The sequence below is a fragment of the Sebastes fasciatus genome, chromosome 22, assembly GCF_043250625.1.
Source record: "Sebastes fasciatus isolate fSebFas1 chromosome 22, fSebFas1.pri, whole genome shotgun sequence".
NCBI lineage: Eukaryota > Metazoa > Chordata > Actinopteri > Perciformes > Sebastidae > Sebastes > Sebastes fasciatus.
The window spans coordinates 25,423,047-25,450,984 of record NC_133816.1 but is presented as its reverse complement, the minus strand read 5'-3'; the positions used below and the strand labels follow the sequence as shown (position 1 = coordinate 25,450,984).

General features: G+C 40.6%; 1 protein-coding gene, 1 long non-coding RNA gene and 1 pseudogene across 2 annotated transcripts in view; all 3 read right to left on the bottom strand.

The window, feature by feature from the left end:
• Positions 1–7,147, bottom strand: part of LOC141760516 (uncharacterized) — a 113,534-nt gene extending 106,387 nt beyond the window's left edge. The window contains exon 1 of the mRNA XM_074623376.1: positions 7,088–7,147. The gene's annotated coding sequence lies outside the window, so the exon portion shown is untranslated. The remainder of the gene's footprint in view (positions 1–7,087) is intronic.
• LOC141760515 (uncharacterized) lies at positions 135–27,726 on the bottom strand (annotated as a pseudogene).
• On the bottom strand, positions 19,501–20,610 carry LOC141760819 (uncharacterized). Its single transcript, XR_012592457.1, has 2 exons — positions 20,264–20,610; positions 19,501–19,771 (listed from the first exon to the last, which is right to left on the bottom strand). It is a non-coding gene; the product is annotated as an uncharacterized LOC141760819 (long non-coding RNA).
• Positions 27,727–27,938: the final 212 nt, after the last annotated feature.

Here is a 27,938-nt window from a genome sequence, read left to right as displayed (position 1 = left end):
TTCAGACTAGAACAGAAAGGCAAAGAGCAGGAACACAGCCGCGTGGTTTCTCAGATAAGAGGTCATTTTAAAGTGTCGGTCTGCCCGCGCAGAAGATGCATCCTGGCACAATCATGGAGGACGCAGAGTCAGTCTTCAGCTCCTGAAAGCTCATTCTTTTAATAAAGATTGTTACAATTCAATCGTTAGATGATTTCTAATTTTGTATTTTTGATAAGGAAACATGCAGAATGGCACTAAACATGACGTTGGTGTTATCAAAGATGGTGGAACTGTTTTAATGGAACACTTCCTGGCTTAAAGGCAGTGGAATAAAAGTCTAACTAAGGCAAACACACACATATAATAATACACTACATTAATTGTCTTTGGACAAATCCAAACTACATTTTAGTAAAGATCAGAGTCTTTAGCGGCCTGTGGGAGAAAAGGGATCTTCTCATCACATGACGCTAGTCCAGCAGTCACATGATAACAGTGGTTGTATTCGGTGGGGGAGATGGTAACCCCTGTCTCTGTTCATAGATGGTCTCTGGTGTCGGATGTGAATGTCCTCCTTGATTTTTCTCCAGCTGTCGACTCGTGGATGGATTATCGAACGGGTCTACGGGTCACAGGCCCGGGGGGTCGACTACAGTCAACAGTTTCTGGTCTTTACCAAACAATTCATCCAGAAAATACTCAGCAGATTAATGGATGGTAAAGAATTAAATATATAAAAGGAAGAAAGTATGTAGTCGTAGCCACGACAACACACATGCTGTTTAGAACATGAAGTTACTGTTGGTCAGACTTCAATGTGGAGAGAAGCTCAGAATATAACAACACAGCTATCAGGGCATAGGGAGGAGGCCGGAGGAGACAGCTAGCTAGGCTCTGAAACATGTTCACAACGATGCAGTGTGAATGCGCTGGTGGACTTTAAGGGAACTATCCTGAGAAAACGTTTTACCACATTGGTCACACCAGTACGGTTTCTCTCCAGTGTGAATGCGTTGATGTGTTTTCAGGTGACCTGATTGAGTGAAAGCTGCTCCACATTCATCACAGCTGTAGGGTTTCTCTCCAGTGTGAATGCGTTGATGTATTTTCAGGTAACCTGACTCAGTGAAAGCTGCTCCACATTCATCACAGCTGTAGGGTTTCTCTCCAGTGTGAATGCGTTGATGTATTTTCAGGTAACCTGATCTGGTGAAAACTGCTCAACATTCATCACAGCTGTAGGGTTTCTCTCCAGTGTGAATGCGTTGATGTATTTTCAGGGTACCTGATCTGGTGAAAATTGCTCCACATTCATCACAGCTGTAGGGTTTCTCTCCAGTGTGAATGTGTTGATGTATTTTCAGGGTACCTGATGTTGTGAAAGCTCCTCCACATTCATCACAGCTGTAGGGTTTCTCTCCCGTGTGAATGCGTTGATGTATTTTCAGGGTACCTGATGTTGTGAAAGCTCCTCCACATTCATCACAGCTGTAGGGTTTCTCTCCCGTGTGAATGCGTTGATGTATTTTCAGGTAACCTGACTCAGTGAAAGCTGCTCCACAGTCATCACAGCTGTAGGGTTTCTCTCCAGTGTGCATGCGTTGATGTCTTTTCAGGGTACCTGATCTGGTGAAAACTGCTCCACATTCATCACAGCTGTAGGGTTTCTCTCCCGTGTGAATGCGTTGATGTATTTTCAGGTGACCTGATTGAGTGAAAGCTCCTCCACATTCATCACAGCTGTAGGGTTTCTCTCCCGTGTGAATGCGTTGATGTATTTTCAGGTTACCTGACTCAGTGAAAGCTGCTCCACAGTCATCACAGCTGTAGGGTTTCTCTCCAGTGTGCATGCGTTGATGTCTTTTCAGCTCACCTGATGTAGTGAAAGCTGCTCCACATTCATCACAGCTGTAGGGTTTCTCTCCAGTGTGAATGCGTTGATGTATTTTCAGGTAACCTGATCTGGTGAAAACTGCTCCACATTCATCACAGCTGTAGGGTTTCTCTCCAGTGTGAATGCGTTGATGTATTTTCAGGGTACCTGATCTGGTGAAAACTGCTCCACATTCATCACAGCTGTAGGGTTTCTCTCCAGTGTGAATGCGTTGATGTATTTTTAGGTGACCTGATCCAGTGAAAGCTGCTCCACATTCATCACAGCTGTAGGGTTTCTCTCCAGTGTGAAAGCGTTGATGTATTTTGAGGGTACTCTGAAAAGTGAAAGTTTTCCCACATTCATCACAGCTGTGTAGTTTCTCTCCAGTGTGAACTCTCAGATGTATCAGTCCCTTTCTTCCTCTCCTTTTCTATAGCAACAGACAGAGAGAGAGACACAGAGACAGAGACAGAGACAGAGACAGAGAGACAGAGAGACAGAGAGAGAGAGAGAGAGAGAGAGAGAGAGAGAGAGAGAGAGAGAGTCAGTGAGATGCCATGGTGGAGCGACCTATCTAGAACCATAAAGAACATTAAAACATGTCAGTGGAACATAACCCACAATGTTCCAGTCTGACTAATGCACTACCACCTGTGACAACCAACCGTGGTCCCTCTGTAGACATTTGATTGGTCACCACAGACGCCCCCTTGACATTTATTAATTCTCACAATTATGAATTGTCCCGCATGCTAACGTACGGCATACTAATTAATATTAATTTCGAGTATTTCAGGAAGAAGAGGACTCTTTAATATATATAAGGCCTTAACTAACAAAGAAAATGAACCTGCAGATGACCTTTTGGCCTTTTGGAACAGCTGCTGAGCGTCCAACGGCGTCCATCGCAGCCAACATCGCACTGCTGATCCTGACACGTGTCAGCGGGATGGAGCACTCCTTCAACACCTGTAAAATAACAATACAGAAAGACTATTGTTGACACTTTGTCTTGTGAAAAAAGGGCAATTAATAAACATATAATCAGTAAACATACAATCAATAAACATACAATCAATAAACATACAATCAATAAACATAAAATCAATATACATTAGGGCTGCATGATTATTTATCATTATTATTAAAAAACTTGACAAATCTCCCTTTAAGGTGCATTTTGAAGTAATAAAAAATGTGAGATTAATTTGTGATTAATTGAGATTAACTATGGACAATCATGCAGTTAATTTATTAATTATCAGGCGACATCCCCATTATGGAGTTGCATTATGGGAAATGTAAAACCCAGTATAGTTGAAGATTAACCCATACCACGCACTAAGTCAGTCATTCATTCAAACAAGAAACACATTGAGGTAGAGACCTCATTTCCTGTATAGCCGAGTAAAAAAGTATGCATTCATACTGTGATTCATACACAAAACTGTTGAACTCTTTCATTTTAAAACTCATGTATAGTTATTACAGATAGAAGTATTTTGATGTCCTTATTGTATTTCTTCTATTCTATAGTTGTGTCTTGGCTTTACCAGCACAGTGCATGCTTCTGTGTTTTTTTATTTCTCTGTTTATTGTTATGCACCAAAAACAATAAGGCTAATTCCTTGTATGTGTAAACCTGATTCTGATTTCTGCTATTCTCTCTCTGTTAGCTGCTTTTTATGGGCTCAGATCAGTCTCAATATTAATGAATGCACACAGAAGGAGTCACACATGTATCTGGTGATTTATATATAAATGACTCTCTCCACAAAAATATTTTTCAATGCACACAAACACAGTTATCGTTATATATAAACGTAAAAAAAACAATCCACATAAAAAACTAAGGTTCACAAATATATTTCTGACACACACAAAAATATGTCTTGTTTTAAATAAATGTAATAGAAATCCACAAATATATGTACTTAAAAGTATTTGATCAAAAACACATTTGGATGTTGTTACATTTATAAACAAACTGCTGTCATGTGTGTGGGTTTTATGAGATTCCCGACGTGCACGACCCACAAATGCATTTTTTTCAACAGGAAATCATCCGTAGCCAATCAGATGCGCTGGCTAACGCTAGCTAACATTAGCTATGTGTTTGTTTAGCCCAGGGGTCAGAAAGCTTTACTATCAAAAGAGACATTTTAGGCAAAAAAAAAATTGCGTCATGCAGGGCTCAACATCGGACATTTTTTGGATATTTTCGGGACATTTGTCGGACATTTTTCTGACTGTTTTTTCTGAAATCTTTCCACATTTTTTCGAAGTTTTCTCAGACAACTTTTTAAAAATACATTTTTTGGACAATTTTTGACTTTTGTTCTGAATTCTTTCAACATTTTTTTGACATTTTTTCAGAATGTTTTTCAGACTTGTTTTGGACATTTTTTCGGACATCTTTTTTTTTTGACATTTTTCGATTATTTTCGGAAATTTTTCAGATACGATAACGTTTCCTGTCCGTGACAGAGTTAGCATGCAGCTTTAGCTCTGCTCTGTCTAGCTCTGCTTTTCCTGTCAATGTGTGAAACCCAAAGTGTTTCCATCCTTTACTGGATGTGTAGTGTTTACCACGCTGGATTTAACATGGGAGGGTGCAGGTCGTATCCACGAAGACCCTCCAACATTTTAGACTCTCCGAGGTTTGTTTTGGTTGACGGATACGGAACGGATATGACGTCACGTTACTCAGACTACCACAATAAAAGCGGTAACTTCCTTCTACCTCTGCATAGACTCAGATGAAGCAGATATATCCATTCCCCCCCCCCAGCTGCCACCTCAGTAGATATTGATGAACAGTTGGAGCTGTTTTCTCCTCTTCTTGGTGTCGTTATGAAGCCATGAAGTCATGAAGTCATGAACACTGACCTGAACATCGGTGGGATCGGAGGACGAGCCTGCTGCTGGTCTTCTGGGGACCTTGTTGCTCCGCTGGTCCGGGTTCTGCTGCTCCTCCTCTGGCTCGCTCTTGTAGTGCTCCTGGTCCTGGTCCTGGTCTCTGTTTCAGAAAGTGTGATGAGTGTTTTATTTCCTCATTGGTTCAGTCCGTATGGAAGGTTTACTGTGTGTCAGATATCAGTTTGTTACTCTGGACTGTCTAAAGTGACTCTTTTATGTGCCGTCAGTCATTTCTTTGAACATTCAGATATCACACAGCATCAAGTGTCCCTCAGCTCAGAACCAAACCTCTGCATGTCCTTCTTCTTTATAACACTGTGACTGTGAACACAGACAGCTGTCAGTCTGTTAGAGCAGCTTAATGTACTGTAGACTACAGTCTAATACAGTCACACTAAAGCTGAATAAATCTATTTAATGTAATGTAGACTACAGTCTAATACAGTCACATTAAAGCTGAATAACTCTATTTAATGTAATGTAGACTACAGTCTAATACAGTCACATTAAAGCTGAATAACTCTATTTAATGTAATGTAGACTACAGTCTAATACAGTCACATTAAAGCTGAATAACTCTATTTAATGTAATGTAGACTACAGTCTAATACAGTCACATTAAAGCTGAATAACTCTATTTAATGTAATGTAGACTACAGTCTAATACAGTCACATTAAAGCTGAATAACTCTATGTAATGTACTGTAGACTACAGTCTAATACAGTCACATTAAAGCTGAATAACTCTATTTAATGTAATGTAGACTACAGTCTAATACAGTCACACTAAAGCTGAATAACTCTATGTAATGTAATGTAGACTTCAGTCTAATACAGTCACATTAAAGCTGAATAAATCTATTTAATGTAATGTAGACTACAGTCTAATACAGTCACATTAAAGCTGAATAACTATTTAATGTAATGCAGACTACAGTCTAATACAGTCACATTAAAGCTGAATAACTCTATTTAATGTAATGTAGACTACAGTCTAATAGTCACATTAAAGCTGAATAACTCTATTTAATGTAATGTAGACTACAGTCTAATACAGTCACACTAAAGCTGAATAACTCTATGTAATGTAATGTAGACTTCAGTCTAATAGTCACATTAAAGCTGAATAAATCTATTTAATGTAATGTAGACTACAGTCTAATACAGTCACATTAAAGCTGAATAACTATTTAATGTAATGCAGACTACAGTCTAATACAGTCACATTAAAGCTGAATAACTCTATTTAATGTAATGTAGACTACAGTCTAATAGTCACATTAAAGCTGAATAACTCTATTTAATGTAATGTAGACTACAGTCTAATACAGTCACACTAAAGCTGAATAACTCTATGTAATGTAATGTAGACTTCAGTCTAATACAGTCACATTAAAGCTGAATAAATCTATTTAATGTAATGTAGACTACAGTCTAATACAGTCACATTAAAGCTGAATAACTATTTAATGTAATGCAGACTACAGTCTAATACAGTCACATTAAAGCTGAATAACTCTATTTAATGTAATGTAGACTACAGTCTAATAGTCACATTAAAGCTGAATAAATCTATTTAATGTAATGCAGACTACAGTCTAATACAGTCACTTTAAAGCTGAATAAATCTATTTAATGTAATGCAGACTACAGTCTAATACAGTCACATTAAAGCTGAATAACTATTTAATGTACTGTAGACTACAGTCTAATACAGTCACACTAAAGCTGAATAACTCTATTTAATGTAATGTAGACTTCAGTCTATCACACAGTCAGCGTATCCGTGCATTACCATCTCTAAGTGGATCCAGATGGAGGCTGTGTCTCTTGGTTACCTGTTGCCATGGTGAATCGTAGTATCGGAGCTCCATTGATGATGAAGGCTGTTTTCATCCTCACATTTGATGGAACAAACTCTGATCAGCTGTTCTGGAGCCGAAACCTTTTCCATCTCACAGTTTGTTAAAGCTGCTTTCTGAACCGGGCTCCTGGTGCTGGTCCTGGTCCTGGTGCTGGTCCTGGTGCTGGTCCTGGTCCTGGTGCTGGTGCTGGTGCTGGTCCTGGTCCTGGTCCTGGTCTGTTCAATCAGAGAACAGGAGCACACATTAGAGCGAGCTAATGCTAACGCTAGCAGTGAGCCACACAGCAGCAGAAGCTAACAGGCTAACTAGCTGTTAGCTTGTTAGCATGGAGCTAACTCTGTTTTTGGGTTTAACTCGGTTCATATTCTTCTTCTCTTCTTCTCCTCTTGGACTTCCGGCTCAGAGGAAGCTTGTTAGTGTTTACCTGAGTTGTTTGCTGGTTCACCTGCAGCTCGAGCTCCAAACGGATCAAAGATCTTCAGCTAACAACAACAACTCTCCCGCCATCAGCCCGACAACCACACTTCCGGTTACAAGTACTTCCGGTCTGGTTTTTCAGTTTAAAGTGACAGAAAGTCTCCACCTGGAGGTCAGGAGGGAAACTACAGCTACATGGTTTATATAATGTATATATATATATATATATATATTTATTTATTATATTATAACCTATTTATAGATGTATATATTTATTATATTATGACCTATTTGTCATAAGCCAGACTACTGAAGTATATATATGTAGTTGATTTTCTATAAACTTTAATCTTTGGACTGATAGTGGTTGGTAAAGTCAAATAATACGACATCAGAGGTAAAATCATTGCTTTCCCGTCGGGTCAGTGTTACAGGAACTCTTAGCCTGCCAGTTAGCCTTTTAACAAACAAATACCAACATCTATAAGCAACTGAGGGGCGGACGGGAGAACTTGTTTGGACGTGTCGTATCTTTTCTGCGACAGTGCTGTTGAAGTGATGATGAAGGATGCTCCGAGGACACTGTTCTTGCTGGTAAAATAGAGTTTATTACAAACAAGCCACACATGTCATGACGGACGTCTATAGCAGTCCGGAGGCCTCAAGTCGAATCTGAAAGTCCTGCCCTTTGGGGGCTCGCACCCCCTTATATCGGGTTCAGGTCATCCAATCCCTGAGCTAAGGTTTGACCACATGTCTTAGGTATCTCCTACATGTTTATCTTTCAGCCCCTGGCCTTTGCCCTGCTTCTTTCACATATGTTTACAATTAGGGCCCCGCTGTCCTGTGCAAGACTTGAAAATATACCACATATTCCCCCCTTCGAGACTTACCCAAAGTCTCGAAAACATAAAAGAAGAAACATACAGGTGTATAAACATGACAAATTTAACAACTTGTCCTTATTACCATTGAAACAACTGTATGGAGTATAAAAGTGAGAGTGAAAAACCTGTCAGGCAGCTAATCTTTCTTGAACAATGTATTAAACAATGTATACAGGAAAATTCTCTCACGGTCCCTCTGCCAAGGCGACCATACGTAATACTCCATAACACTGAAATGAGGAATTTTAGCAATTTGTATATGGAAATGATTTAAGCAAATGCATATGGAACTCTCAGCAAATTAAAACAAAACAATGTCCAAAGTCAGGCTGGTCGACCCATCGCACCTTTCTATGGACCTTTTCCTGCCTACCCCACTGTCCCTAACCATCGAGAAAAAGAAACAGAAAACATCTGAGGTCCCATTATATTTAGAAACCATCATTTCTCAAGCGTAATACACAAAAAAGAAAATTCCTTTTCAATAACACTAAGGTAACATCTCAGAGAAGACATAAGACTGTATAACGCTGTAGTTTCTCAGCAGCCTTGACGCCGGTATAGTATCGATGACGTCTTGACTCTGGATGTTGTATCGACAGTCCACGTTCAGAGTTCTTCAGGCCATTCGTATTTTCATGTTTGAAGTGTCTGAATCCATTCAGCCCATCGGAGTCCCTGACAATCCACCACCCTCACAGTGTTCTTCCCCAATATGTTCTAGAATGAAAGAAAAGAAAACCAGTATCTTTTGCATACAGAACAGATACAAATTAAAACATCAAACACAGAATAAGATAAGTAAAAATGTAAATATTGTCCATTAATCATATTGTTCATTTGTTGCCATATCCCCCCTTCGAGACTAAACAAAGTCTCGAAAGAGCAAAACAACATCAACACTACAAACTACACAAGCAAAAACAGAGGTAAATAATATGATTATATTTTAAAATGGATATTCCTCCACCAATTCGATCTTTATTGCGTCATCCTCATCTACGTCCGAGTCAGCTTCGTGTAATAATGGCATCAGCGTTTGATCGCCGGGCAGCACAACTCCAACCCATTTAATTATCATGGCCTTTGCAAAGGTCAACAACAGCGTGCAAAAACAAAACATCACACACAACGACATAACGAGCGCTACCAAAACCTGAACTAACACTGCTCCTAGTGGCCCCAATTTATCCTGCAACCAAGCGTTTGCAGACCATCCCGCGTCTTCTGATGGGCCAAACGCATCTCTTATGAGCTTCAATGCCTCTATGACACTAGTCATATTGTCAGAACTATCAGGAATCAACGTATAGCAAGCATCTCCTGATAAATTTAAAGCAACACATAAGCCCCCTTGTTTGGCCAAAATATAATCAAGAGCCATGTCGTGTTTTAACAATGTCAATCTATGGCTCCTTTGGGTGTTTGACAACATTTCGAAACCTCTTATAGTTTCGTTTGCAAAGCCCTGTAAGGTGTATGTAATGTTATCAATATGATCTGCCAAAAATGCCACTCCATACCATGGAAACAATCCTATTCCCCACTTTTCTCCTATACTTATTCTCCAATGGTAGGACTCCAGATTATGAAATTGCGCTAATTCTCTTTTATTCCTACTTCCAGAAGCAACATCAGATTGAGCCTCATCAGATGCTTCTCCCTTCTGGACAGAAAAAACTTCATATGGGAGTTTCAGTGTTGCCATATAGCAACATCCTGTCCACCCGTATGGTAGAAATAGATAAGCATTTTCACCACAAATCCACCAAATATCCCTGAAATTGCCTATAGTCACATTACCAGGCAACACTTGATGTTCTACCATCAAAGTTCTACTCGGACGCTTTGACACTTGAAAAATCACTTCATACAACTTATTCACATCCACATCCTCACGCTTTCCTAAATCCATCATATAGCCATCACACTCTGATATTCCCATAAACATTCCAGACCCCTTATTAGTTTCATTTGAGCAAAAACAGTACTTTGCCCTCACAGGTGTCACTTCCATCGGATCAGGTACCGCTGTCATCACATTTTCATGTTGTTCAAGTAAATTCTCATATTGTAATCCTGCCAACCAAGAACAATTCATTCTAGGTTTAAAAAGGTTCACTGATAAAGCCATCACTTTATCCACTGATGATTGCTGTTGATACAAGAGCCATGACAGTACAGAAGATTGACATGCCATAGTTAATGGTTCCGGTACCGCCTCCAAAATTGAAGGCCATGTACCTGGTGTTGGTACTTTCAACACACATGGACCCTTCAATTTCTTGATTGATCTCACTGAGTGTGTTAACTGCTGAAACCATAAATTTCTACCTGCCCATGGGTCTACAATTCCCAACGCTAAAGCATCAAATCCATACGCTTTCCACTTAGCTTCTCTCTTCTGCATTACATGGTTCTGTTCAAACATCTCCTGTGATATCCGATCCGAGTCAACAAACTCCTTTCCCTCATCTACAATATTCCTTTGAACAGTCTCAAATGAATTTCCAACCTTCACTTCCTCAATCTCCTTCCTACTACTCACACTAATCCCCATCTCTAACATAGACTTCCGGCTCTCATTTACCATCTCTTTCACTTTCAAGGATACTTTGTCAAGTGTCTGTGTCACATTCTCCAATTTCTTAGGCGTCAATGTTGTCGCCAAGGTAGTACTCTGATCGAAAGCATTATCATTATTTATTGATTTCAAATTTAAAGTAGCAGCCTCTATACGTGTGTTATTTACCTTTGCAGTGGTTACTTCAACAGGTCTTAGGTTTGTTATCATAAGTCTCACCTTACGACTTATGTAACTTCCAATCCAAGAGTGGCTAGATGGAACAAATTTAAACTCTGGCTCCCGATATGTACACATATATTCCCCTTCATCTTCCCGAGTAACGTTGCGCACTGCAAGTGAACAATCATCTACAATTTTCGTATACCTCATATCATTGTACAATAAGTACTTCCTTTGATTATAAGGCGGACCGTGTTGTCCAGGAAGTATCAACTCCACATCCTCTCCACGACTATTTTCCCACTTGGGAAAATCGTGAATACGGCTATTCCCTATTCCACATTTACAAGGAAGAATAACCATTTTTCCAAGCTTGGCTCTGACCACTATCTCTTCAGGTTTTTGCGTCGTATAAATCTTATTAGGTACCTCTGTTGTTAGCTGTGACACATTCTCTACCATCCTAAGTTTCATAACGGAGAGGTTTGACCCTCCTCCGGACTGGCCTGGGACTCCTTTTCCCAACTGAACCTCCGAGTTTTCTCGCAATGGAGTCAGATCTCTTTGCATCCTCTGGTGTGTCACTCTCCACTGAAACATGCTCTGTTGTTTCTGGGACATATTGGAATTTGATGTCCCCAAATGCATTTCCTTGTCCATCATCAACATTATCATTACTGACATCATCAAAAATATGCTCAGCATCATCGACATTTTCCACAATCTGGACAATCCCCCCTTCTTGATTTTGACTTGGGAGATTCTCATGCATCTGCCCTTCGGCTGCCTGTTCTCCCTCATTTTGTTCCACAGAGTCATCTCGACTCTGTGTGGGTTGTACCTCTTCTCTGGGTGCTTTAACGCAGTGCGATAAATGATACCAAGTTGGAGATCCCTTAACCTGGACCGCGGTTCCAGTACTGCGATTTGTAACACTGAAGGATCAAACCCAAATGCCTTCCATTTAGTGTCTCTCTTTTGTATTGTATGGTATTGATCCATCCTGTACTCTGGTGTCTGATCAGAGTCAACAAAGTTATTATCTATGTTTAAAATAGTCCTCTAAGCTGTCATAGATGACTCTACATACTTCTCTTCTATCCTCTGTTCTCTAACTTCAACAATGTCATTACTGCTGTTCACGCTAGGCTCTATTTTTTACATTTGCTTCTGGATTACATTAATCACATCCTTAAAGGTCCAAGATGTCATATTAGATGTCTGCGTTGTATTTATAAATGTCGTAGATGCCACGGATGTCGTCACTGTTGTAGCATTCATCCCCTTTGAAGTCATAACTAGAGTAGTAGCCTGAGTAGGTGTATGAACATTCTTAGTTGTTTCCGGAACTAATGTAACAAGCTTTATCTGTGTACTAATCACCTTTGGAGTGGTTACTGTAGTAAATTATACGCTGTTTAATTCCTAGTTTTTTTTTTTGCAAAATCAATTTCACCGTCTTATCCACAAACTCTTTCCCATTGTCTGAGGATATTCGATCTGGAAGTCCCCACCTGCTTATGACCTCTCTGCATAAGAACTTGGCAACCGATTGAGCATCCTTTCGTTTTGTTGGACAGGCCTCAGGCCATCGTGAAAATCTGTCCACCACGACTAGCATGTACCTTTTCCCTTCAATCGGTTTTATCATGTCAACATAGTCTACAACTAGTTCCCGCATAGGACCTCGTGGAGTTGGGATGTGGCCAGGAGGAACCGGCACTCCCCTCCGAACATTGTTTTTCAGACAGATAGTACACCTGCCTATGACATAATCAATCTGTTCAAGCAAACATGGTGCCCAAAACCCATACTCTTTTGTGATCTTTCTCTTAACTTCCCCCCTTGCAACGTGAGCTAAGCCATGCGCCTCCTGAATCATCAGACCCAACAGGTCTGGAGGTGATAGTATCAGCCCCTCATGATTTCTCCAAAGTCCAGTAGAATCTCGGGTGGCACCTCGGTCTAGCCACAACTGTTAATTTCTTTGATCTCTTCCTCTCCAGGGCTGCGCTTGATCAAAAGCTGGCTGTAGGTAGGAGACAACTGGAACCACCGGCGGTGGCTGGAACGATTGGAGCTGAACCTGGTTCGGCTGTGGTAGTGGTACTATTTGATTTAGTGGAGCCTGATTCTGCATAATCAGAGCCTGCTTCTTCTCCATCCTCTTATTATCCATCAGTTGCATGTGATTAAGTTTCCTGAGGGTCTCTTGGTCCAGGTCTTTTTGATCATGTTCTTTTTTCCTATACAGCTCCACCTGGTGGGCTATATGATCCGTATAAACCCTCTTTGCCATGCTTCCAAGACCAACCACCTCTGCCAATTTGCTTCTCACTGGCAGGGGCAACCCCTTCTGTATTCTGGTTCGCAAAATCGACTGCTCCATTTGATTCAAATCCGGGTCATTTCCTGTGATATTTCTCCACACTTGATGAACTCTCGACACATAGGCCCTCGGGTTTTCCTCTTGTCCCAGTGGATCAATAAAAATATTGTCAGGATGTACGTTTGTCGGAAATGTGTCTTTCAGCGCCCTGCACACTTGGCCTCTACTTGCAGCAAACAGCTCTGAATCATTCACAGCAGTTCCCACATATCGATTAAGTCCAGCTTTCTGTAGAATCTCTTCCATAGCGTGAATTCCACCGAGGCTGGCCAAGAGTCTCTTTATATCTCCCATGGCCAGTTGCTCTCCCACTGTGATTTCTTCCAACTTCGAAATCCAAGGATGTGCTCCATCTTGAAGAGTAGGTAACTTTTCAAGTATGTTTGACATATCTGTATTCTGCCAAGGCTTGTACTCCAAATTCCGTCCTCGGATAATGACTGGACAGATCTTTTCAGTCCCCTTCTTGTTTCTTGAGCGCAATGCATATCTCATAGCTGGTTTTGGGGAGCTCTTCTTCTGTAACTCTTTTTTCTGTCTATACAGTTCCTCCAATTGTTCTTCCAACGTTCCTTGGCGATCAGGGCTGGGACTTCTATCCAAGCATGAAAAGCATTCCTCTATGCTTCTTTCGATTTCTCTCATAGTTTTCCGGGCATCCTCTTCATGGCCCTCTTCATGGCCCTCTTCATCCTCACTGTCATCAGAGTTATCATTTCCTCTTATTTCCGCTCTTGCCAACATCCGCCTGACTTCAGGGTCATATCCTCCTCTGCACCCTTCCTGATCGCTTTGGTCACTCTCGTTTCCATGGTCCCGCTTTTGCTTCCTAGACCCAAACTTTGTTTTATTCTTACTTTTGGATCTTGGATACGTCGTTATAGTTGTCTCCGCTCGTCCTGTTTCTATTATTCTGTCCTCCTCGTTTCTGATACGGTAGTCACCCTCCTGACTGATCACCGGGATCTGAGGATAGATTTTCTTAGCCTTCGTCTTTACCTCATAGGGTGGTGGTCCCTTCACTGGGTTCATGTGTGAGAACGATGAATTGGTGTCTTTCCTTAGTTTTTCTGTTTGTTCTGTGTTTTGTTTTATTTCTTCTGCAACTTTATCCCTCTTATCGTTTGCAGCTTTGATCAGTTTCTGTCCCTCATCTTCAAATAACTGGAGAATGCCAAGCTCCACTTGCCTCTTCTCTTTGCGTTTTATCCCCTTTTTTCCCTTCTTTTGCTCAGCCTGGTATGTGGATACAAGTACCAGCATTATTTTAATTACATCTGGGTTAAGCGTCCCCTCCATTGGCCATGGTTGGTCAATTTCAGGCCAGCGTTTGTGCCATTTTTCCGATATTTTTGCAATATTTGCGATGCCCCTAATTAAAGGATTATTCTTCTGTACTATCTCAACAGGAGTGATTACTTTCGGATTTTTAGTGTTCTTCTTCCCCATTATAACGGCTTCCTTATGTTCCGTTATTGTACTTTAAGAAGTAATTGCTGAAATTAAAACTACTCAAGGCTTATTTAGATTACTTCCCCCCTTTTTTTTTTTTTTTTTTTTTTTTAAATCCAATTACCCAATTAATCAATTAACCAATTAACCAATTAACCAATTAACCAATTAACCAATTCAACCAATCAACCAATCAACCAATTATCAAATCAACCAATTAACCAATTAATCAACTAACCAATCAGTCAATCAACAATTTATCCAATTATCCAACTAATCAGTTAACCAATTATCCAATTCACCAATTAACCAATTAATCAACTAGCCAATCAGTCAATCAACAATTTATCCAATTATCCAACTACTCAATTAATCAACAAATTAACCAGTCATCTAATCAATCAATCAATAAACAACCAGTTATCTAATCAATCAATATTCAGCTCAAATCTTCAAACAGTCACCACCTTGAATGTCCACCACATCACAGATCAGACAAACTACGCACCATAACATACATGAACATCTGTAATTGTCAGCAGAGGTTAGACTAAACAATCATATGCCATTAATTAATCAAATGCATTAACTGATCAATCCGTTGCCAAGTTTTCCATTAATTCATTTATTTATTTCTCCTAACTGAGCAGGTCAGTTTCCTCTTAGGCTTAATAAATGAAAGCAGGTCTATATGTGTACCATCAATATTGCTTATGACTGAGAACACATACACATATGGAAATGCAGGTTTTGTTTTTGTTAAAGAGTTTGTGTATAAATTGTACCGGCCTTTTTAGTAGATTGACCTGGAAAGCCTTCCAAGTTGACGTCAGCAATCCACCCTCCGTGATGTGCCGGCCCGCTGCCTTGCCTCCCGTCTCAATTCTCACTCACCATAAATGACATAACAGACAAGGAACAGGCAATGATTTAGTCTCTTGTGAACCCATAGGTCCCTTTAACAGCATCATACATTATATTCCTAACTTAAACCCCTTATCTAAACATTAAAGCACTTAGTGAACCCCACTGGACCAAACAGTTCAAATGGCAAAGGAATTTTCTGTATCTCCCAAGAAAGGGTCATTGAAAGGAATTTTGGGAAGAGAGAGAGAGAGAGAGAGAGAGAGAGAGAGGGGTTTCAATCACTACCCTTCTTAGAGAAGTTCATTTTGTGCTTTAACAGCTTTAATTATTATATAACGTCCCTTTTAAGAAGAGCTCATGTTTTAGTCTTTTATAAGAAGCTCATGGTTTTATACACTACATTATTCAATTCATCAGTCTTCTTAGAAAAAGGCAAGAAGCTCATTGTTTTATACAATATATCATTCAATTCATTTAGTCTTCTTAGAAAAAGGCAAGAAGCTCATTGTTTTATACAATATATCGGGCCACGTATCTATCTTTACAAATTATTACATGTTCTGTTTCTCCAATCCCCACCTATATATGGTTATTCAATCCTAATGTGTTCTTTCTTACTTTTAACTTTACACACACACTTATTCTCTTCCTAACCATTTTATGGCACACATCTGGACCCCATCAGCAGCCAAATGTCACACACATTTACGCACACACATTCTCCCCCTCTTCTGCTCATCCCAAAGTAAACACGCACACACATTTTCTTCACTCCAAACTCCAACGCACACACATTCTTCCCTTTTACGCACACACATTTTTCCCAGCTGCCTCTCATCCCAAAGTAAACACGCACACACATTTTCTTCACTTGAACTTTAGATATATTCCTATGCATGCTTTCTGCCGCTATTTCCTTACTTTTTCTCGTAAAATTTCTGCTACCGTTGAGGTGTAAAATCTTCGACGAGAGGCTGCTTCTTGAACACCGTTCGTCAACAAGCGTCAGAGTGGTAACTGTCAATCGAATTGTGATTCTACACTCTCCAGTTATTAACTGACCATCAGATGTTGTTTCAGGTTTTAATGGCCCATTCTAAGTATGCTCCTACACCTGAGGGCTCTATTCTATCCGATTTGCGGCTGTCCTATGATCATTTCCTTTATTTCCTTTATTTCCTTTATTTCTCTGTCTCTTAACACTCTTTACATTTATTTATTCAAATTACCTGGATCCACGTTTCCCAATTTTGTCTTTCTAACTTAATTCCGGACTATGTCAGAGCCATCGTTACGCAGTGGCTAATATGCATGCGTCTTACCGTTAAGAAGTTGAGGGCCCCTCTTCATTAATCTTGCACGATACTTTTTAACTCACCTTATCGTTACCATAAAGCTATTCTAAACTATTCCTTGTATTTCTCATACTTCTTTTCTTCACTTTATATCTTTTCTCTATTCATTCCCACCTTTTTTCATTAAATTTAGCACGGAGCCTCACTTTAAACATCAAATCAACAGTACATGTCCATAACAAGAAGGTTCTTAATTTACGGTGTGTCCAAACAACTCCACATAACAGCCCCAATTAATGACCAGCATTCAATGAGTGAGCTCACCGTCTGTGAAGTTGTGCTGATGGTCACTTCGTGACGCCAATTCTGTCGTATCTTTTCTGCGACAGTGCTGTTGAAGTGATGATGAAGGATGCTCCGAGGACACTGTTCTTGCTGGTAAAATAGAGTTTATTACAAACAAGCCACACATGTCATGACGGACGTCTATAGCAGTCCGGAGGCCTCAAGTCGAATCTGAAAGTCCTGCCCTTTGGGGGCTCGCACCCCCTTATATCGGGTTCAGGTCATCCAATCCCTGAGCTAAGGTTCGACCACATGTCTTAGGTATCTCCTACATGTTTATCTTTCAGCCCCTGGCCTTTGCCCTGCTTCTTTCACATATGTTTACAATTAGGGCCTCGCTGTCCTGTGCAAGACTTGAAAATATACCACAGACGCGTGCTCTAAAAACAAACCAATGTCCAGTTCGCTGTGTAACGTTGGATCACTTCCATTTATTTACAGTTTCACATCTCACCATCATGTTCTTCCCCTCACGAGTCTGACGATACTAACGACTCACGGGTCTGACGATACTAACGACTCAAGAGTCTGACGACTCAAGAGTCTGACGACTCAAGAGTCTGACGATACTAACGACTCACGAGTCTGACGATACTAACGACTCACGGGCCTGACGATACTAACGACTCACGAGACTGACGATACTAACGACTCACGGGCCTGACGATACTAACGACTCACGAGACTAACGACTCACGAGTCTGACGATACTAACGACTCACGGGCCTGACGATACTAACGACTCAAGAGTCTGACGACTCAAGAGTCTGACGATACTAACGACTCACGAGTCTGACGATACTAACGTCTCACGGGTCTGACGATACAAACGACTCACGGGGCTGACGATAGCGTCATGACAACAGACCTGACAGAGCATGAATTCAGACTTTTTACTGATCAGCATCATGATGTAGTTATTTCAGCATCATCTATTTATTGATATTAAATCACAGAACAATCTGTTTATTTTGGGTTCATACCGGCAGTAGAGACGTGTGGCTTGCTAGAGACAGCGAATGCAGATCGAATGATGTCATGATCCACGTTTGGTCTTCCACAACATGCTTCTGTAGTCGCCGCTCTCTGCCAGCAGAGGGCAGCATATTGACAACGTAACTCTGTTCTATCCAGCAGCTCGACATCACAGCGTAAAGGAGGAGGGAGGAGGAGGAGGAGGAGGAGGAGGAGACCGAATAAAAGCAATTGTTTATTTTCTAGACGAAATGACGAGCTAAACTTTAGAAACAACGGAGCCCAATGTTTTATTCAATCTATATCATAGCTAGCTGGCTAACATTAGCCAACCGCAGTTGCTTCTTCAAGTTTCAGTAATGCTATCTTTCTAACTTTAGTGTTTTTTAGTCTGTATAGATAACTTTACACATCTGAAAATAAATAAAACCATGACCATGTTATTCATAATGGAAATGGTAATTTTACATCTGTTACATATCTATTACTGACAGAGCACCGTCGAGTCAGATCCTGACTATGTCCTGGAGCAGCCGGCTACGAATGGACGAGGAAGAGGTAGAGGAAGAGGGCGAGCTGGTGGACGTGGACGCGGCAGAGGGTCTGGCCGGGGGAGAGGACAGAGTCAGCTTGAAGACCCTCTGGCTGAAGATGACTTCAGCAGAGTAAAACAACTACAAGCTCGACAGATATCAGATGAACAGGTATCTCAAAATATAACATGTCCATACTTTATGTCCACATTATGATCATTATTGTTTATTCATAAATAAAGTAATACTTTTTCCCTGATCTACTGTCTTTCTAGGCCAGAATTCAGTGTTTGAGCCTGCAGCAGTGTCGGGAGCTTCTGGGGAGATGTCTGTTCAGGGATCCCAGCCTCATTTTTGATCTAATGGTCAGCGCTCCTCCACCAGGTCCTCCTGGCCAGGACCCCAATCAACCTGAGGTGTGTCTGCATGAGGTGCAGGGAAATGCCCACTGACGTGGAAAGGAAGTGCTGTGGCCAGCCACTACAGAACTGCATTTCCCTGCTACCTCATGTGGACCTCTACATCCTCCATGAGGGTGTCCTTCGCCTGGCCAGGAGGATCTGGAACGACATTAGGGCTCAGCAGGACGTACCCAATCCCGGAGAGGACAACAGACAGTTCCGGTATGCTGCTTACCGGCAGTTTGTCGTGTGGCAGTATGGAGCCTTGGGGCGGGGTAACAGAACTGTAATTCCCAGCTGTTGTGTGTGGAGGATTAGGGACAGACATCCTGACCCCCACCACCAATATGTGGGCTTTATCCCACGCAGGCTCTGAAACAACCCCCCCTCCCACCCCTCCTGTGTGATGTAATATTTTTGTAGAGTATTTACATTTTACTTATTGTTATTCTTGCCATTGTTTTTGTAAAAATAAATCCATTGAAGGATGACCACCTGCTTTTTTTGTTCATGACTGCCAGTGTCAATACCATGCAGTAAAGAAATTCAACTCACTTGGGTAACACTTTTATTACATTCAAAAATATAGATGACAATCCCAAACATTCATAACACACCACAAAAAAAGTTTAAAAAAAGGTAAATTAAAAAATAAGTACACCATCTTTCAGTGGGGCTAGGCCTATAGAACATGTCTGACCCCTGGTCAGTATTTTTGAGTGGTGGCCATAGTAGGGGTGTAGGTGGGGTCGACTCAGGTGAGGTGTCGCAGGGGTCACGTCTTCTCCTATGGTCGGCTGCTCACTTAGGTAGTCCTTGGCCCTGCGAATGAATAAAGAATAGCATGTTAGAATTTTGAAATCAGTTGTTTAGTTTTGACTGTAACGTCACACATATAGGCCATATATATAGGCTATAATATTTTTTAAAAGGCTGCTGTAATGCATATATAATAACTTATTTAGCATGCAACTCTATGCTGGTCTTTTGTTGGTTGAGAAGTTTCTTACTCTGCCTCTCATGCTACAGTACCACATTATTTCAATGACAATATGTCAATGCGTCTCTTTTTGTGTGTCAATGCGTGATGTCTTTACATTATCATAAATGATACCTTTCATATAACATCTCTGTAGTCGTCAAAAAGCTGCTTGTAATTAACAAAATCTATATATGCAACCTTTATCAACTAAAATCAGAATCAGTGTAATGAGAAACTATGTTGTGAAGGCTGCAAGGGTTAGTGTGAAAACATGCAATTTGGGTTTCTGAAGAAGGGATGTTGAATGAGGCCCACTGAAAGAACTTCTATACCTTGTCGTCGACTGACTTGTGTGTGCAGTAGCTCCTCTGTGGTTAGAGGTGGAATACCACATAGCACACCAGACTGCCGCGGGTCATCAGGCCTCTGGCGTCTCACACGCGGCATGCCTCTGTCTGCTGTGGTGCGGCTACGGAGGATGGCCCTCTGGAGGTCAGGAATGTAGCCATAGTCCTTGTCGACCTTCATTGTGTACAGGCTCCACTTCCGCGACTTCTTGTTGTACAGCTTCCGGTATCTGACATAATGAAATTAGCATATGACCGAAACAGGAAAAGATGGTTATTGAAAAATGAATTTGTGATAAATTTGCAAAACTGCTGCCTGTGCAAGGACAACATTCATTATAATTATTAATGTATAAATTTGACCTTATATTATAAAACTAATATACTTCCGTTTTAGTGGGTATACTGTTGTCAATTTTAAGAACTTACTCAATGGAGCCCTCAGCTTTTCTCTGCACTGGTCGGTGGACATGATGATTATAATCCAAACCAGCAAGTAGGGTGCGAGCTGAATAGACGGGCGGGGTGAAACTGAATCTCTTGCTGGCATACATCAGTATGTGGTTGTGAAAGGACTCAAGTTCTGCTGTAGACCTAAACAGTAAAAAACAAGTGTTAGATCTTTTATGTTGTCATTAGTCATTAGTTGATACATATAGTCACAATCAGTGGTGGACAGTAAAAAAATAAAAAGGACTTTGATCAAGTCACTGCATGATTTACAATCATCTGTATTTTAGAGATTTTTCAAAAAGGGACCCATTCTCTGCATGATCTTTCCCAAGATTTACTCACTTTTTTCTTCCCTATGTGGGTTTATAGGGAGTAAGCCAGGAGCTTCCTTTGTTTGAGTTAAATACTTGTGAACATAAACATTACATGTAAAACCCATGCCCACATACCTAAATCCCAGGTACTTCACTACTTCACCCAGCCAGCGTGCATTTAGCACTATCTCAATGAGTGCTCTGTGTGCCACAGATCCCTTCTCTATCCATTCCTGTATATTCCACTTACTGTATGAGTAACGTTACTGTATGAGTAACGCTACACATACAGGTTACTGTATGAGTAACGCTACACATACAGGTTACTGTATGAGTAACACTACACATACAGGTTACTGTATGAGTAACACTACACATACAGGTTACTGTATGAGTAACACTACTGTATGAGTAACGTTACTGTATGAGTAACACTACACATACAGGTTACTGTATGAGTAACACTACTGTATGAGTAACACTACTGTATGAGTAACGTTACTGTATGAGTAACGTTACTGTATGAGTAACGTTACTCATATAGGTTACTGTATCGAGTACTACTGACTGTGATGTGTCGTTATATAGCGGCAATTCTATGGGAATTACCGTCCGTTCTTTCTCTTAGTAAACTTATGGGTCTGTAAAGCCCTTTGAGATGACAGACTGTGATTCAAGGATCTAGCTACAGTAGCTACATAAACATAAACATGGACTTGAATTAGCCGCAGCAAGCCTCGGGCTACGGTTAGCAGAAGACTAACGTACATTCAACCTGGCTACTCATCGCCTGCTTTCACTGTAAAGCTACCTACAAACAAATCAGTACAAAACATTTAGATATTACAGGAAAACGAAGTTAGTAGCTTACCTGTCCAGGAGAAGAACGGCTAGCTTAGAGTCCAACGTGAGGCCGATGCTGTCCCGGAGATCTCTCCACCGCTGAAACGCTTCGCCAATATTGACAGGCGTTTTATTCCGCTTATTGTCGGACTCTCTTTTGGACTGTCTTCTTGAAAAGTCTGTCTTTCTTTTTTTGGGTTGTTTTGAGGTGTAGGCAGTTGCTGCCAATGCTGGAATAGCAAGCTTTTCAGTAGGTTGTTCCGCCATTGACCGAGGCTTCTACAGAGACCAGACGTGAACGCGCATCTCCTTTTGTGGAACAGCCAATAGGAACGCTCTCTCTGAAATGACCTGTGATTGGTCAAAGTCTGCCGTCACGGGCAAGATTTTCTAAAGCCTGTAAACAGAGCCATGAGGAGGTGCAGAGGTGTAGTTTTCTCTCAGATCACTTTAATTACAATATGCTGAAAGGTTATTATGGAATTTTTGCCAAATTATGCCAAAATATTGTTGCCTACTGCCACTTTAATTCATCGTTTTATTGAATCCACGGCTTTTACTAATTAAACACATGAATAGTACGTCGCCATCTTGGTTTTTGGCCATCGCCATCTTGTTTTTCAACAGTCTCCATCTTGGTTTTTTGTCGTCGCCATCTTGGTTTTTGGCCGTCGCCATCTTGGTTTTTAGTCGTCTCCATCTTGGTTTTTGGCCCGCGCAGAAGATGCATCCTGGCACAATCATGGAGGACGCAGAGTCAGTCTCCAGCTCCTGAAAGCTCATTCTTTTAATAAAGATTGTTACAATTCAATCGTTAGATGATTTCTAATTTTGTATTTTTGATAAGGAAACATGCAGAATGGCACTAAACATGACGTTGGTGTTATCAAAGATGGTGGAACTGTTTTAATGGAACACTTCCTGGCTTAAAGGCAGTGGAATAAAAGTCTAACTAAGGCAAACAAACACATATAATAATACACTACATTAATTGTCTTTAGACAAATCCAAACTACATTTTAGTAAAGATCAGAGTCTTTAGCGGCCTGTGGGAGAAAAGGGATCTTCTCATCACATGACGCTAGTCCAGCAGTCACATGATAACAGGTGGTTGTATTCGGTGGGGGAGATGGTAACCCCTGTCTCTGTTCATAGATGGTCTCTGGTGTCGGATGTGAATGTCCTCCTTGATCTTTCTCCAGCTGTCGACTCGTGGATGGATTATCGAACGGGTCTACGGGGCACAGGCCCAGGGGGTCGACTACAGTCAACAGTTTCTGGTCTTTACCAAACAATTCATCCAGAAAATACTCAGCAGATTAATGGATGGTAAAGAATTAAATATATAAAAGGAAGAAAGTATGTAGTCGTAGCCACGACAACACACATGCTGTTTAGAACATGAAGTTACTGTTGGTCAGACTTCAATGTGGAGAGAAGCTCTGAATATAACAACACAGCTATCAGGGCATGGGGAGGAGGCAGGAGGAAACAGCTAGCTAGGCTCTGAAACATGTTCACAACGATGCAGTGTGAATGCGCTGGTGGGATTTAAGGTAACTACCCCGAGAAAACGTTTTACCACATTGGTCACACCAGTATGGTTTCTCTCCAGTGTGAATGCGTTGATGTCTTTTCAGGTGACCTGATGTAGTGAAAGCTGCTCCACATTCATCACAGCTGTAGGGTTTCTCTCCAGTGTGAATGCGTTGATGTGTTTTCAGGTGACCTGATCTGGTGAAAACTGCTCCACATTCATCACAGCTGTAGGGTTTCTCTCCAGTGTGAATGCGTTGATGTATTTTCAGGGTACCTGATCTGGTGAAAACTGCTCCACATTCATCACAGCTGTAGGGTTTCTCTCCAGTGTGAATGCGTTGATGTATTTTTAGGTGACCTGATCCAGTGAACGCTGCTCCACATTCATCACAGCTGTAGGGTTTCTCTCCAGTGTGAAAGCGTTGATGTATTTTGAGGGTACTCTGAAAAGTGAAAGTTTTCCCACATTCATCACAGCTGTGTAGTTTCTCTCCAGTGTGAACTCTCAGATGTATCAGTCCCTTTCTTCCTCTCCTTTTCTATAGCAACAGACAGAGAGAGAGAGACACAGAGACAGAGACAGAGAGACAGAGAGACAGAGAGACAGAGAGAGAGAGAGAGAGAGAGAGAGAGAGAGAGAGAGTCAGTGAGATGCCATGGTGGAGCGACCTATCTAGAACCATAAAGAACATTAAAACATGTCAGTGGAACATAACCCACAATGTTCCAGTCTGACTAATGCACTACCACCTGTGACAACCAACCGTGGTCCCTCTGTAGACATTTGATTGGTCACCACAGACGCCCCCTTGACATTTATTAATTCTCACAATTATGAATTGTCCCGCACACTAACGTACGGCATACTAATTAATATTCATTTCGAGTATTTCAGAAAGAAGAGGACTCTTTAATATATATAAGGCCTTAACTAACAAAGAAAATGAACCTGCAGATGACCTTTTGGCCTTTTGGATCAGCTGCTGAGCGTCCAACGGCGTCCATCGCAGCCAACATCGCACTGCTGATCCTGACACGTGTCAGCGGGATGGAGCACTCCTTCAACACCTGTAAAATAACAATACAGAAAGAATATTGTTGACACTTTGTCTTGTGAAAAAAGGGCAATTAATAAACATATAATCAGTAAACATATAATCAATAAACATACAATCAATAAACATATAATCAATATACATTAGGGCTGCACGATTATTTATCATTATTATTAAAAAACTTGACAAATCTCCCTTTAAGGTGCATTTTGAAGTAATAAAAATGTGAGATTAATTTGTGATTAATTGAGATTAACTATGGACAATCATGCAGTTAATTTATTAATTATCAGGCGACATCCCCATTATGGAGTTGCATTATGGGAAATGTAAAACCCAGTATAGTTGAAGATTAACCCATACCACGCACTAAGTCAGTCATTCATTCAAACAAGAAACACATTGAGGTAGAGACCTCATTTCCTGTATAGCCGAGTAAAAAAGTATGCATTCATACTGTGATTCATACACAAAACTGTTGAACTCTTTCATTTTAAAACTCATGTATAGTTATTACAGATAGAAGTATTTTGATGTCCTTATTGTATTTCTTCTATTCTATAGTTGTGTCTTGGCTTTACCAGCACAGTGCATGCTTGTTTTTTTTATTTCTCTGTTTATTGTTATGCACCAAAAACAATAAGGCTAATTCCTTGTATGTGTAAACCTGATTCTGATTTCTGCTATTCTCTCTCTGTTAGCTGCTTTTTATGGGCTCAGATCAGTCTCAATATTAATGAATGCACAAAGGAGTCACACATGTATCTGGTGATTTATATATAAATGACTCTCTCCACAAAAATATTTTTCAATGCACACAAACACAGTTATCGTTATATATAAATGTAAAAAAAACAATCCACATAAAAAACTAAGGTTCACAAATATATTTCTGACACACACAAAAATATGTCTTGTTTTAAATAAATGTAATAGAAATCCACAAATATATGTACTTAAAAGTATTTGATCAAAAACACATTTGAATGTTGTTACATTTATAAACAAACTGCTGTCATGTGTGAACTTCACTGTGTTCATCTGTGTGGGTTTTATGAGATTCCTGACGTGCACGACCCACAAATGCATTTTTTTCAACAGGAAATCATCCGTAGCCAATCAGATGCGCTGGCTAACGCTAGCTAACATTAGCTATGTGTTTGTTTAGCCCAGGGGTCAGAAAGCTTTACTATCAAAAGAGACATTTTAGGCAAAAAAAAAATTGCGTCATGCAGGGCTCAACATCGGACATTTTTTGGATATTTTCGGGACATTTGTCGGACATTTTTCTGACTGTTTTTTCTGAAATCTTTCCACATTTTTTCGAAGTTTTCTCAGACAATTTTTTTAAAATACATTTTTTTGGACAATTTTTGACTTTTGTTCTGAATTCTTTCAACATTTTTTGGACATTTTTTAAAAATGTTTTTCAGACTTGTTTTTGACATTTTTTCGGACATCTTTTTTTTTGACATTTTTCGATTATTTTCGGACATTTTTCAGATACGATAACGTTTCCTGTCCGTGACAGAGTTAGCATGCAGCTTTAGCTCTGCTCTGTCTAGCTCTGCTTTTCCTGTCAATGTGTGAAACCCAAAGTGTTTCCATCCTTTACTGGATGTGTAGTGTTTACCACGCTGGATTTAACATGTGACGGTGCAGGTCGTATCCACGACGACCCTCCAACGTTTTACACTCTCTGAGGTTTGTTTTGGTTGACGGATACGGAACGGATATGACGTCACGTTACTCAGACTACCACAATAAAAGCGGTAACTTCTTTCTACCTCTGCATAGACTCAGATGAAGCAGATATATCCATTCTGCCCCCCCCCACCCCCAGCTGCCACCTCAGTAGATATTGATGAACAGTTGGAGCTGTTTTCTCCTCTTCTTGGTGTCGTTATGAAGCCATGAAGTCATGAAGTCATGAACACTGACCTGAACATCGGTGGGATCGGAGGACGAGCCTGCTGCTGGTCTTCTGGGGACCTTGTTGCTCCGCTGGTCCGGGTTCTGCTGCTCCTCCTCTGGCTCGCTCTTGTAGTGCTCCTGGTCCTGGTCCTGGTCTCTGTTTCAGAAAGTGTGATGAGTGTTTTATTTCCTCATTGGTTCAGTCCGTATGGAAGGTTTACTGTGTGTCAGATATCAGTTTGTTACTCTGGACTGTCTAAAGTGACTCTTTTATGTGCCGTCAGTCATTTCTTTGAACATTCAGATATCACACAGCATCAAGTGTCTCTCAGCTCAGAACCAAACCTCTGCATGTCCTTCTTCTTTATAACACTGTGACTGTGAACACAGACAGCTGTCAGTCTGTTAGAGCAGCTTAATGTAATGTAGACTACAGTCTAATACAGTCACATTAAAGCTGAATAACTCTATTTAATGTAATGTAGACTACAGTCTAATACAGTCACACTAAAGCTGAATAACTCTATTTAATGTAATGTAGACTACAGTCTAATACAGTCACACTAAAGCTGAATAACTCTATTTAATGTAATGTAGACTACAGTCTAATACAGTCCCATTAAAGCTGAATAACTCTATTTAATGTAATGTAGACTACAGTCTAATACAGTCACACTAAAGCTGAATAACTATATTTAATGTAATGTAGACTACAGTCTAATACAGTCACATTAAAGCTGAATAACTCTATTTAATGTAATGTAGACTACAGTCTAATACAGTCACATTAAAGCTGAATAACTCTATGTAATGTAATGTAGACTACAGTCTAATACAGTCACACTAAAGCTGAATAACTCTATTTAATGTAATGTAGACTACAGTCTAATACAGTCACACTAAAGCTGAATAACTCTATGTAATGTAATGTAGACTAGTCTAATACAGTCACATTAAAGCTGAATAACTCTATTTAATGTAATGTAGACTTCAGTCTATCACACAGTCAGCGTATCCGTGCATTACCATCTCTAAGTGGATCCAGATGGAGGCTGTGTCTCTTGGTTACCTGTTGCCATGGTGAATCGTAGTATCGGAGCTCCATTGATGATGAAGGCTGTTTTCATCCTCACATTTGATGGAACAAACTCTGATCAGCTGTTCTGGAGCCGAAACCTTTTCCATCTCAGAGTTTGTTAAAGCTGCTTTCTGAACCGGGCTCCTGGTGCTGGTCCTGGTGCTGGTCCTGGTGCTGGTCCTGGTCCTGGTGCTGGTCCTGGTCCTGGTGCTGGTGCTGGTGCTGGTGCTGGTCCTGGTCCTGGTGCTGGTGCTGGTCTGTTCAATCAGAGAACAGGAGCACACATTAGAGAGAGCTAATGCTAACGCTAGCAGTGAGCCACACAGCAGCAGAAGCTAACAGGCTAACTAGCTGTTAGCTTGTTAGCATGGAGCTAACTAGCTGTTAGCCTGTTAGCATGGAGCTAACTCTGTTTTCGGGTTTAACTCGGTTCATATTCTTCTTCTCTTCTTCTCCTCTTGGAC